We start from the raw sequence: 8174 nt of genomic DNA, 5'->3' as shown, positions 1-8174 counted from the left end.
AGCCATACTGATAGTAACAATTTTATCACTATGCTTGTCTGCAGCTCAGAGTATCATCTTTATGGTGAATAGCAATCTATCCTTTTCATAACATTGCTAAAAATATTCTCATTATCACAGTTCAACTGAATTACTTCAGTTTCTTGCTGAGGTGCATGAAACTATTAAGCTATTTTGATATTTAGTGTTAATCCATTAAATTTAAATCAGTGTAAGATATCTCCAAGTACAGTATTAAATTCGTTTTCTAGTTCACCGTTTGTTCAACTTTCAAGAAGAATAGTAGTGTCATCAGCAAAAAGAATAAATTTGCTGTCAGTGTTTGTATGAAGTTGGAGATCATTGATGAACTTAACAAACAGTAAAGGCCCCAGAAGGGATCCTTATGACCCTCCACACTGTAATGTGCTCCAGTAAGATGAAACAATATGGTCACCAGTATGATTCAGTATAAATTTCTGTTTTCTGTTTGTGGTGGTCAATCCACCCTAATCAGGCAATTGCTCTTGGGCAGGAGGGCCGGGCCACATAAGCAACATTCACAGTTTGTAACAACACCGCTTTTATTAAACTTTTCTTTAGGAAATAAAATATTATCTTTAAAATTTTTGTGGTAAGGTAAGTTAGCAAAGAATCCTTACAAGCACAGGCAAGAACCCTATTCAAACAACATTAATCTTTAAACAGGCATTAAGTGATTCACAAGTTAATTAAATTCTGTACACAGTAAAGCTCACAAAAGGAGACTACAATAATGTGAGGTAAAGTTTAACCAATCATGGATATCGCAATTTTTTTTAATAAAATACAAACAGATCGTTTACAGATCCAAACCAAAGCCACACGACTCGATTCGGGTAATGTGACTGAGTCCAGTTCCCACACTACAAGTCAGGTTCTGTCTTGCAAACGTGTCAAACACACCACAAACTCTGTGTCGTGCCCTGGCCTGCTTAACCGTGCTCCCCCTGATTCCCCAGCACCGCACAGCTCTCCGGCTGTCCCTCTCTAGCGCCAGCAAAAACACATTCCAGGATCACGAAGAAGTTATGAAAGCACTGAGTTTTGTAACAGACCACAAACTTTCATGAACGAGACATACTTGAGAGTGGATGTAAGAAAGTGTCATGTCTAGTGTACCTCCTGAGGAGATGGAAAAGAGTAATTACAGGCCAGCATCTAGTAGCTATGGCAATGGCCCTGCCGCAGTGGATACACCGGTTCCCATCAGATCACTGAAGTTAAGCGCTGTCGGGTGTGGCTGGCACTTGGATGGGTGACCATTCAGTCCGCCATGTGCTGTTGCCATTTTTCGGGGTGCACTCCGGTCAAAGAAAACCACCATAATGACCGGGAGAGCTGTGTGCTGACCACACGCCCCTCCTATCCGCATCTTCAGCTGAGGATGACACGGCGGTCGGATGGTTCCGATGGGTCACTTGTGGCCTGAAGATGGAGCGCGCGCATCTAGTTGCTATACTGCCTATGGGCTATGGCTGTGAGGTCATCCATCAAGATGCAAGGATGTGCTATTACTGCTGAAGAAGGCAGTAATAATGATCAAATCTTAGGTAAGCAGAAGAACTGCTGACTGTTTACTGCCATTATATATTACTGATCCTCATCCATGTCAAGAAAACTAAGAAGTGTGACATACACAGTGACAACACTCAAAACAAAAAGACTGTAAACTTACCAAGCATTCACTGTTGAAAATGACAAATAATTTTCTGACAAATGCCATCATAACATTCAGTCCCCACCCTTAGATATGAAGATCTTACTGCTGGAGAAGTATAAGAAAAATCATAAAAGGGGTAAAAGAACACCTGCTATGCTAAATCAATGAACTTTTTGCCTCTTGTGACAGTAGTAAAGAGACAGTGGCACAGGCTGCATTCTTGCCAGATTTCCACCTCCTCCATCACCCTTTCTATGACATCATGCTCTACTGCCAAATTCTCCAGCCCCTCTGATATTGGACAACTGCCCTATGTCTAAAATAGGGGGAATTCGAAAACACAGTGGGTAATTAAAAAATCTGAGCTGGGAAATTATCCTATTGGTTGAAGAACCTAGGATGGTTGATTTGATTTGATTTGTTGTCTTTTTTTGCATATTGTCGCCAATTGCTGACTTTTGCAAACATCAGCATTTTTATACAATTTTTGTACAAACAGTAGGAATTTGCAATTCACATTTACAAGAAGCCACTTAAGGGTGACACATTTGGCAATATGAGTATATGGTACAGTACTTCATAATGCAACATACAGTTGTTAAATTTATTTATTTATTTATTTTATTTATTTATTCTTTGCCCATGGACTCCAGCTGAAAATCCAGCTGAGAGTATTGGGTGTGTCATACAATAGCCTATTAACCTCAAACTTGATTTCATTATAGATAAATGAAACAAATAATTAAACAGAAATAGTCCATAATCATACAAAGGTTTTACATGTTTCACATTTTATGTACACACAAATCCAAACAACATACAGAAATGATAATTTTTAAAGGTACATTTCAGTAATGATACATTTCAACACCATCTTAGTATTCACTCAAACTGTATATACATTTCTCTGTAAGATATAGTTTCAAATGATTTTTAAAACATTTTAGATCTGTTTCTTTTTTAATGATTTTGGGGAGTTTATTAAAAAACCTTTTGCCTGCTTCTTCTGGGGCAATCATAGACAGTTTTAGATTTCTGTTTATCATGTAGTAATTTTCATTTCCTCTTGTACCGTGTTTATGTACATCTTTATTTAGGAGGTGTTTATCACTTGACCTTACCGCCATTATGCTTTGGTATATGTACAGTGAATATACTGTCATAATATTATAGTGTACAAAAGCTTGCCTACAGGTCTGTCTTGGTGGTATTTTTGCAATGCATCTCACTGCCCTTTTCTGAATTGTGAATATTCTTTTTAGGTAGCCAGCTTGTGCATTTCCCCATATATGAACTGAATAAGACAAATGTGGGAAGACAAGTCCATAATACATTGATCTGAGGACTTTATCATCCACAGTCTTAGCTGTTTTATGCATGATGAAGATCTGTTTGTTTATCTTTTTACACAGTGCATCTATGTGCTCCCCCATGCCAAATGTTTGTCTATTATAGTTCCTAGAAAATTTGTGCTGGTTACTTCTTTAATAGTCTTTCCATTTATATTATAATTTTCACTATGTTTGGTCTGAAATACTACATTCATTGATTTAGACTGATTCATAAACAGGTTGTTTTGGGTTAAATATTTATTTGCATTTTCAATAGTCAGGAGTGCTTCCTTCTCAAGCTCCTCCTTTGTGTCAGCTGTGCAAATGATTGTTGTGTCATCAGCATACATTACAAGTTTCTGATTTATATAGCTAGGGAAGTCATTTACGTAGAGTATAAATAGTATTGACCCAAGCACAGACCCTTGCGGCACACCGTGTTTAACTGTTTGTAATTCTGATCTGTAGTTTTTTACATTTCCCCCACTAGTATGTCTGATTTCTGTGCATTGTTTCCTATTTGTAGTGTATGATTTAAGTATGTCATAGCATTTTCCTCTAATTCCATACTGATATAATTTCATCATTAATTTTGAGTGGTTCACACAATCAAAGGCCTTAGATAGGTCCATAAAAATCCCACAAGTCTTTTGTTGCCTGTCAAGTAAATTAAGAATGTGGTCAATTATATCTGTTTTTTTTGTTGACTTCCCTTCTCTGAAACCATGTTGCGATGAATGCAGATACTGTACTTTGTTATACAACTTACAATTCTATTCTTTATTATCATTTCATAGATTTTAGCAAATGTTGAGATCAATGATATTGGCCTGTAATTTCCTAATTCATCCCTGTTCCCTTTCTTAAATATTGGCTTCACTTTACTTACTTTCAGTGAATCTGGAAATATACCTTCTTCTATCGCAGCATTCAGCATGTGTGTCAATGGTTTTAATATACATTCCCTGCATTCCTTTATGAGATGTGATGTGACACCATCCAAGCCAGATGAATGTTTAATTTTAAGTTGTTTTATTACGTTTGACACTTCTGCATCTGTTGTAGGTATGAAAACCATAGTATGATTTGTATGTGGGGAGTTTAACAATTTACTTATTTCATTTGTTTTATTTTGACTTATTAATTTGTCTGCTATGGTAATATAATATCTGTTAAAAGTATTGGCTACTTCAAGAGGGTTTGCGTTGCTTTTCCCACTCATCAGTGGGCAGATGTCCTCTGCCCGATTTGTTACTTTTCCTCTCTCTTCATTAATGAACGACCATAAACCTTTTGAGTAGGTGTCTGAATTTACAGCATGTTGTTACAAAAATAAGATATATTACAATCGCCTCCGAGTGGTACATCGTATAGATATAGTTAGGCCTACATTCAGGCATACTGGTGGAGTCTGCATGGATGTCAAATTTCCTTGGGTTTTATCCAGTCTTGTGATGTCAAAACACAAGATAGTGGATCCTGGGATACTGGCACAGCCTGCATGGTTATCAGATTTCGTGTATTCTATGTTTAGAATCCTGTACTAAGTTTAAATTAGCAGGAAACTAAAAATAACATTGGTTTTCCCCAATCTTACAGTTCTCTTCTTTGAAGTTAAAACAATTGACCCTCAGACACCTAAGTTTTGAGTTCACTTGTCCTAAGTTAAAACTAAATTCTGTGTAAACAGAGATAGGATAGGAACAATTGCATCCCCCTCCCTCCCTCTTTGTGCATTTCCCCCACTCCCTCTCTCAGACTGTGCCTTTTCTCCTTCTCTCTGATCATATCTTCCTACTCCTGTTCCTATCTCTGCCTCTCTCTCTTCCTTTTCACCCTGCCCACAACCCTCCAAAACCTCCCACCTGCCTCATGCATTTTCCCCTCCTTCCCTCTCTCTGTCCACTTTCTCCTCCTCCTCAGTCTGTTCATCCTCCCTCTATCTATCTTGACATGTCCCAAGCTGCGCTCATAGATGTGTGTGGCCCATGAAATACAGTTCAATTAAGTAGGCTCATACTACTCAAATAATGTGCATTTCATGCAGGACAGACTAAGCAGCGGGGGCTTGACAATCATTTATTTGCCCCTGATGTACAGATCACCATGCAAATAAGGTCAATAAAGCAGGGCAATACTATCCCAAAACAACAAGTCTGTCATCCAGAGCAGCCTGCATGTTGGGGTCCAGAAAGAGTTTCATGTACATGTAGGCTGCCCTTCAAAGCAGGTTGATTTGGCAATCCGATACTGTTCATACACAACATGCAATTCGTGCAGGGTTTCGGGGGCTGAATAAGAACATATTTCTGCCCTTCTACTCCTATTGAAGCTAGGAGGGTTTAAACCCCACAGTGCTGATACTCATGAGGCCTGTTGTTTCTTTGCCAAATTTGGTTGAAATCTATCCAGGGGTTCGGGAGGAGATCTCAGACATATACATGTACATACTCTCTACCTTACATACAGTGTATAACAGATATTCTGCTCCATAAAGTGCTTTTTCAGGAATTACTGCATGGTAGTGTCTAACGTTAGCATTGAGGGATAGTGATTTGGTATTATATACAACTTTACAGATACTTGTGATTTCATATTTTATACAACCTTATAGATACTTCATCTTGTTTGTTCTTTTAATTTTTCTTCATTTAATTTTCATTATCTTGTGAGCTGCCTTAATGTTAGTCATAAATTTGATCTTCGCAAAGGATATTTGTAACCCTACTTATGTAGCTTGTTCTTTCAACAATTCTGTCTGTCTAATAACTATTTACATCGAGTCCCAAAAAATAGCTAGGTTATCTGGAAATGGTAAGACAGTCTATTTCTAGGTTTTCTATTTCATAACCTAATCTACCTCCCTCATTGATTTCAGTTTCTCTTGATAACATTCTCCATTGCTTTATGACTTTCTTCTAGAACTCAATTAAAAAACAGCAAGAAAGGACAATCTGCATTTCTAACTCCAGTTTTGATCCAAAACTTTGTAGAAATTTCACTTTAGAATGGGTATTTGATAGTATTTGCTTAATTAGAGCTGTGGTTTTACTATATAAACCTAATCAATTGAGAATTTGAAACAGTGATTTCCTAAGAACTGAGTCTACTCTTAGGTTTTCCTGAAGTCAACAACATTAGTATCAAATTTTTTAGATCTTTCTTTCAGATACATTATTTTTGACTTTAAATTGAGAATTGGCTGTGAACATGATCTATTCTTTCCATGTTAACATTTACTAATTTGATGCTTGAGTTGTTGTTATGCCCTAAGAAATGTCTTTTGATGAGATTTTGCAGGTAACTGGTAGCAGAGAAATGCCTTTATAATTGTTGATGTTGGTTCTATCACATGCTTTGTACAGTGGGTGGAGAAAGACTGTCTTCCTGTCTTTGTGAATCCCTTCTGTTAGCCAAATATTTTGGGTGATTTTGATTCTCTTCTTTAAAAATTTATAATTTGAATATTTCCAGAGTTATGCAATTTTGGAATCCTCTACAGGTGTTTTACTGTTTTTGACAGATTTGATAATGTCCTTGATTTCTTATTTCATTGCAGGATGCGAGTCTGAGTACTGAATGTGTGCTTGTTTAAGATTAAATATTGATTTAGGGCATTCCTAATTCAGCAAATTTTCAAAATATTTTGCTATATTGCAGTTTTTTTGGTTATTATGTGCTATTTTCCAATTTTGGTCTTCAAAGCAAAAGTTTGGTGAAGTTTCTTTTGAAAGTCTTTAGAAATTTCTAGTATTGTCCAGTTTGAAGTTGTGGCCTATGACAGTCATCAGAATTCATCTTCATACATAGATAAATTCAAGTGTACATGAAGATCCTAAGCAATCTCACAGGAATTCCTTTACCATTAACAAGGAAAGATAGGAATATCTTACACAGAATGAGAGAAGTGATATAAAAAAGTGCACAAACAATGAACAACAAAACTGTCATCAACATTACACAACATCTGTGTTTGAACATAAAAATGCATCATTACAGTTTTAGTGGTGGTAATAAAAGTAATTTACCAGGTCTGTTCAGCAAGTTCTGGAACTTTGGCACTTACCTTTTACATATTATGCATTGAAATACTCTCCTCCACAATTGATGCACTGCTCCCAATGCTATTTCCACTTCTGGAAGCAATCTTGGTACACCTCTTCCTGGAATGCATGAAGTGGCACCTGCAAATTTTCTTTTATCTCATCTATCATTGAAAATCTTCATCCTTTCAATAGGGTATTCGTCTTTGGAAACAAAGAAACTCTGCAGGAGTCAGGTCTGGAGAGCGCAGAGGATGAGGCAACACAGTGATTATGTTTTTTGTGCAATAGTCATGCATCGACAGGGATGAATAAGCAGGCGCATTATTGTGATGCAAGAGCCATGAACTGTCTTGCCACATTTCAGGCCATTTCCTTCTGATGTCTTCTTGCAGGCTTCGGAATATGTCCTGATAGTATCATCAATTAACAGTTTATCTCTGTGGCATGAATTCATAGTGAACTAATCCTTCAAAGTCAAAGAATTCTATCAGTCTAGCTTTCACATTTTACCTGACGTGATGGCCTTTTTCTGGTCTTGGAGAACCTTTCCCAACCCATTGTGAAGACTGACCCTTGGTATCAACATCATATTGTAGACCCACATCTCATCACCAGTTGTGATTCTCTTAAGGAACATCTCATTCCTATTTTCATGATCCAAAAGCTCCTCACAGATCATGAGGCAAAAGTCTTTTAGGCTTGAATCATAATTTGTGGGATGCACTTGTTGCCAACATGATGTATTCCAAAATGCTGTGTAAAGATTTCATGACATGATCCAACTGAAATGTTGCATGCTTCTGCAATCTCTTGTACACTCAGTCTTTGATTGGCACTAATGACTTTGTTGATGTTCCTGACATGAGCATGATTGGTAGATGTAGAAGGGTGTCCAGAATGGGGGTCACCTTTAACTTCTGTCTAGCAAACTGTGTGAACCATTCATAACACTGACTGCAGCTGAAGCACTCATTGCCATAGGCTTCTAGCATCATCTGGTGTGTCTCTGTGAAGATTTTCTTGAGTTTCACAAAAAATTTAATGCAGATGTGTTGCTCTTTTAAGTCTGTCATCAAGAAATTCACAAACTGTGCAACACAATGTTGTACTCAATAC

The 8174-nt window shown here is 37.2% G+C and overlaps 1 pseudogene; it reads left to right on the top strand.

Moving 5' to 3' along the window:
* The first annotated feature begins 1190 nt into the window (after positions 1-1190).
* Positions 1191-1308, top strand: LOC126102432 (5S ribosomal RNA; annotated as a pseudogene).
* Positions 1309-8174: the final 6866 nt, after the last annotated feature.

Source organism: Schistocerca cancellata, chromosome 9 (assembly GCF_023864275.1).
Source record: "Schistocerca cancellata isolate TAMUIC-IGC-003103 chromosome 9, iqSchCanc2.1, whole genome shotgun sequence".
NCBI classification, from domain to species: Eukaryota; Metazoa; Arthropoda; class Insecta; order Orthoptera; family Acrididae; genus Schistocerca; species Schistocerca cancellata.
The sequence above is the reverse complement of the archived record's forward strand: the minus strand, read 5'-3'. Positions and strand labels throughout refer to the sequence as shown.